The sequence below is a fragment of the Halichoerus grypus genome, chromosome 3, assembly GCF_964656455.1.
Source record: "Halichoerus grypus chromosome 3, mHalGry1.hap1.1, whole genome shotgun sequence".
Classification (NCBI taxonomy): Eukaryota; Metazoa; Chordata; class Mammalia; order Carnivora; family Phocidae; genus Halichoerus; species Halichoerus grypus.
The window spans coordinates 139,355,815-139,361,604 of NC_135714.1; the positions used below are offsets into that span (position 1 = coordinate 139,355,815).

A 5,790-nucleotide genomic window follows, 5' to 3' on the forward strand; every position below is an offset into this window, starting at 1 on the left:
AATCCTCTTAATGTACTGTTGGATCCCATTGGCTAGTATTTTGTTGAGAATTTTGGCATCCATGTTCATCAAGGATATTGATCTGTAATTCTCCTTTTTGATGGGGTCTTTGGTTTTGGGATCAAGGTGATGCTGGCCTCATAAAATGAGTTTGGAAGTTTTCCTTCCATTTCTATTTTTTGGAACAGTTTCAGAAGAATAGGTATTAATTCTTCTTTAAATGTTTGGTAGAATTCCCCTGGGAGGCCATCTGGCCCTGGGCTCTTGTTTGTTGGGAGATTTTTGATTACTGCTTCAATTTCCTTACTGGTTATTGGGTCTGTTCAGGTTTTCTATTTCTTCCTGGTTCAGTTTTGGTAGTTGATACATCTCTAGGAATGCACCCATTTCTTACACATTGTCTAATTTTTTTTTTTTTTTATTTTAGAAACTGGTTTATTTCCCCCGAGGGGGTGTACCGTTCCTGGAAGTACTGCAATACCAGGTTGATGCGTGGAGTGGACGGACCAAGCTCCTATTCCATCTCCCTGCTCCAAAAATCGATTTAATATATTGTCCTCGGATAGAGGACGTATCAGATATTAAACTGATAAGAACAGATACTACACTTGATCTTAGCCAAAAGGCTGAGAAGCGATGATTGTCTAATTTTTTGACACACACTTGCTCATAATATGTTCTTATAATTGTTTGTATTTATTTGGTATTGGTTATGATCTCTCCTCTTTCATTCATGATTTTATTTATTTGGGTCCTTTCTCTTTTCTTTTTGATAAGTCTGGCCAGGGGGTTATCAATCGTTAATTCTTTCAAAGAACCAGCTCCTACTTTTGCTGATCTGTTCTTTGGTTTCTATTTCATTGATTTCTGCTCTGATCTTTGGTTTCTATTGTTCTGTTCTTTGGTTTCTATTTCATTGATCTCTGCTCTGATCTTTATTATTTCTCTTCTCCTGCTGGGATTAGGCTTTATTTGCTGTTCTTTCTCCAGCTCCTTTAGGTGTAGGGTTAGGTTATGTATTTGAGACCTTTCTTGTTTCTTGAGGAAGGCTTGTATTGCTATTTACTTTCCTCTTAGGACCGCCTTTGCTGCATCCCAAAGATTTTGAACAGTTGTGTTTTCATGTTCATTTGTTTTCATGAATTTTTTAAATTCTTCTTTAATTTCCTGGTTGACCCATTCATTCTTTAGTAGGATGCTCTTTAGCCTTCATGTATTTGAGTTCTTTCCAACCTTCCTCTTGTGATTGAGTTCTAGTTTCAAAGCACTGTGGTCTGAAAATATGCCGGGAATTATCCCAATCTTTTGGTGTGGTTGAGACCTGATTTTTGACCCAGGATGTGATCTATTCTGGAGAATGTTCCATGGGCACTAGAGAAGAATGTGTATTCTGTTGCTTTGGGATGGAATGTTCTAAATATATCTGTGAAGTCCATCTGGTCCATTGTGTCATTTAAAGCCTTTATTTCCTTGTTGATCTTGTGCTTAGATGATCAGTCCATTTCAGTAAGGGGGGTGTTAAAGTCCCCTACTACTATTGTATTATTGTCGATGTGTTTCTTTGATTTTGTTATTAATTGGCTTATATAATTGTCTGCTCCCATGTTAGGGGCATAGATATTTACAATTGTTAGATCTTCTTGTTGGATAGACCCTTTAAGTAGGATATAGAATCCTTCCTCATCTCTTATTACAGTCTTTGGTTTAAAATCTAATTTGTCTGATGTAAGGATTGCCACCGCAGCTTTCTTTTGGTGTCCATTAGCATGGTAATTGGTTTTCTACCCCCTCACTTTCAATCTGGGGGTGTCTTTGGGTCTAAAATGAGTCTCTTGCAGACAGTATATCGATGGGTCTTGTTTTTTTATCCAATCTGATAGCCTGTGTCTTTTGATTGGGCATTTAGCCCATTTACATTCAGGGTAACTGTTGAAAGATAGGAATTTAGTGCCATTGTATTGCCTGTCAGGTGACTGTTACTGTATATTGTCTGTGTTCCTTTTTGGTCTCTGTTACTTTTAGGCTCTCTCTTTGCTTAGAGGATCCCTTTCAATATTTCTTGTAGGGCTGGTTTCGTGTTTGCAAATTCCTTTAGTTTTTGTTTGTCCTGGACCGTTTTTATCTCTCCTTCTATTTTCAATGACAGCCTAGCTGGATATAGTATTCTTGGCTGCATATTTTTCTCGTTTAGTGCTCTGAATATAGCATGTCAGTCCTTTCTGGCCTGCCAGGTCTCTGTGGATAGGTCTGCTGCCAATCTAATGTTTCTACCATTGTAAGTTGCCGACCTCTTCTCCCGAGCTGCTTTCAGGATTTTCTCTGTCTCTTAGACTTGTAAGTTTTACTATTAGATGTGGGGGTGTTGACCTATTTTTATTGATTTTGAGAGGGGTTCTCTGTGCCTCCTGGATTTTGATGCCTGTTTCCTTCCCCAAATTAGGGAAGTTCTCATTATAATTAGCTCCAATATACTTTCTGCCCCTCTCTTTCTTCTTCTTCTGGGATCCCAATTATTCTAATATTGTTTCATCTTATGGTATCACTTATCTCTCGAATTCTGCCCTCGTGATCCAGTAGTTGTTTATCTCTATCTCAGCTTCTTTGTTCTCCATCATTTGGTCTTCTATATCACCAATTCTCTCTTCTGCCTCATTTATCCTAGCAGTTAGAGCCTCCATTTTTTATTGCACCTCATCAATAGTTTTTTTGAGTTCGACTTGGTTAGATTTTAATTCTTTTATTTCTCCAGAAAGGGATTCCCTAGTATATTCTATGCTTTTTTCAAGCCCAGCTAGTATCTTCATAATCATCACCTGAACTCTAGTTCTGACATCTTACTAATGTCTGTATTCATTAGGTCCCTGGGAATTGGTACTGCCTCTTGTTCTTTTTTTTGATATGAGGTTTTCCATCTTGTCATTTTGTACAGAGAAGAATAGATAAATGAGAGAACAAAATGCTAAAAGGGTAATGAGGACCCTAGAAAAATACACACTAAACAAATCAGAAGAGACCCAAAACCAGGGGGAAAAGAAAGAAGAAAAAAAAAAAAAGATTATGATCAGGCTGGTGAATAGAACAGAGCCACACACTAGATTTTGGGCTTTTTTTTTTTTTTTTGGTCTGTTAGAAGAAAGTGCCTCCCAAAATTTTAAAGAAAGAACAACTTGTATATATACAAAAATAAGGGTAAATACAATGAAGGGATGGAATATAAGTGTAAAAATGAAAATTTAAAAAAAGATCTTAAAAAAGGAATTGATAAGATGAGAATTTGGTTGAAAAAAGAAAGAAGAAAAATTAAAAAAAAAAAAAAAAGGAGAGAATGTGATCAAGTGGGAAACTAGAACAAAGCCATACACTAGATTTAGGGTATATTTTGGTCTGTTGGAAGAAACTGTATCCCAAAATTTTAAAGTAAGAAAAACTTATACATATATACAAGAAATAAGGTTTAATACAATGAAGGGATAGAATATCACTGTAAAAATGAAAATTAAAAAATATTTTTAAAAAGGAATTGATAAGATGTTGGTTGAAAAAAGGAAAGAAGAAAAATTCAAAAAAAAAAAAAAAAGAAAGAAAGAAATAGAAAAAGAAAAAAATAGGGGCACCTGGGTGGCTCAGATATTACGTGTCTGCCTTTGGCTCAGGTCATGGTCCCACAGTCCTGGGATCAAGACCCACATTGGGCTCCCTGCTCAGTGGGAAGCCTGCTTCTCCCTCTCCCACTCCCCCTGCTTGTGTTCCCTCTCTTGCTGTATCTCTCTCTGTCAAATAAATAAATAAAATCTTAAAAAAATTTTTTAAAAATTAACTTTGAAAGACTAAGGAATCATGGGGAAAAAAGCAATGAATTTTCCCCTAGTGCTGGAGTTTTGCCATTCTCATTGATTGGTAAACTTGTTCTTGGCTGGATGTTCTTACTAATCTTCTGGGGGAGGGGCCTGTCGCAGTGGTTCTCAGATGTCTTTGCTGGAGGCAGAATTGCCCTGCCCTTGCGGGGTCTGGGCTAAGGAATCTGCTTGGGTTTGCTCTCGGGAGCTTTTGTTCCCTGCACGCTTTCCCTACAGCTTTGGAGGATGAAAGTCAAAATGGCGGCCACCCAATCTCCACCGTGGAGGGGCAGAGAACTCGAGGCCCCACTCCTCAGTGAGCCCCCAGAGAAAAGTAGTCAATCACTCCCATCTCCTGGGTCTCCCGCTGCACTCCATGTTCACCCGGCCTGTGACCGAGCATTTCTATCTCTGGCACATGGCCTGGTGTGGAGTCTCCAAACCCAGCGGATTCCTGTGGTGCGCTCCTGAACCACTCCTCCTGGGGAAGGAAGGTGAGTCTCCCCGAATGTGCTGCTTGTTGGGTCCTTGCTGGAGGAGCAGTGGCCCGACTGTGCCATGGATCAGGGTTTATGGCAACCCCGAGCTGAGAGCCCACTCCTAGCCTCCGTCTCTGCAGCTGGCTTCCCTGCTCCAATACCTGGGAGCTCTGCCGAACTCAGGCACTCCAGGTCCTTCTGTGACCCCGAGGGTCCTGAGACCACACTGTCCCAGCAAGGGTTCCCCTCCCTGCTTGGCCACTGGAGTGATGTCCCTCAGTGCTGCAGACTTCTAAAAGTTCTGATTTTGTGCTCTGCTGCTCTATCTTTGCCGGTAGCTGGCTGACAGAGGCACCCACCCACCGACCCCCATCTATCTTCCCAAATATCACCTCAGATTCACTTCTCTGCACGTCCTACCTCCCAGAAAGTGGTCGCTTTTCTGTTCAGAGAGTTGCTGCTATTCTTTTTTCAATCTCCTGTTGAGTTTGTAGGTATTCAGAATGGTTTGATAACTATCTAGCTGAATTCCTGGGACTAGACGAAATTTAGGTCTCCTACTCCTCCACCATCTTGCTCCTCTCTCCAACATTTATTAACTCTTAACATTTTCATGATAGTCTTCTCAATCTGTTCTTATCTAATTCCTACATAACTCTATATTGGGATCATCAAAACGCTGGATGGCCCTCCACAACCCGGTATTTCAGTGTCTTCAGGCTTTTGTTTATCTATTCTCTTGCTTGGAAAGCCATTCTTCTGTTCTTCTGCTATGGAAATCCTAGGTGAAATATTTGATTTTTTTCTTTAAAGCTTTCCTTTAGCTCTTAATAAATTAATCTTCCTTTTAATTTAATTTGTTTTCTTTGCATGTGTTATATTTCCATACCATGGTTTTATAATTTTATTAATATGCTTTTCTCTTCTAGCTCATTATCATATTTGGTTTTCTGTGCAGCTACACAAATGTGCTCATCAAAATCTCATGCTGTAGGGAGCATGTTTGAGTGACAGCTACTGCTAGGAGCCCTCTAGATCCACCTGTGAGTTCTTGTCAAAGCCAAGCTTCACTCAGGCTACTCATAGCCTGTGATGAGTAAGCACTCAGGTTCACTCCTCTGAGATGCAGCACTCATTAAATAAACACCTGTGGGCTCGCCAGAGTCTCTAACTCTTCCTACTCCATCCTTTTTCCTTCTCTCTCAACTTCACAGGGATCAGACCCACTCTTTCCTCCTTGTCTGGCTCCCTTTCCCCTTTCCTTCACAGGTATAATTCTCTAGTAGGATCCGTCTGCTTCTTGAAGATTCCAAGTAATTCTCTGCCTTCTTGAGAAGATCTGTTTCTTATTTAAATTTTAATTCCCTGGGACCTAATATGGTAGTTTGTATGTAATGAGCACTTGCCAAATACTGTCAGTCATGGTCTCCTATAGAAATTGACTACAGAGTCACTGTTATTGGAATTTAAATGTT

At 39.8% G+C, this 5,790-nt stretch overlaps 1 non-coding gene across 1 annotated transcript; it reads right to left on the reverse strand.

The window, feature by feature from the left end:
- Positions 1 to 447: 447 nt before the first annotated feature.
- On the reverse strand, positions 448 to 638 carry LOC118544678 (U2 spliceosomal RNA). Its single transcript, XR_004921717.1, has one exon. It is a non-coding gene; the product is annotated as a U2 spliceosomal RNA (small nuclear RNA).
- Positions 639 to 5,790: the final 5,152 nt, after the last annotated feature.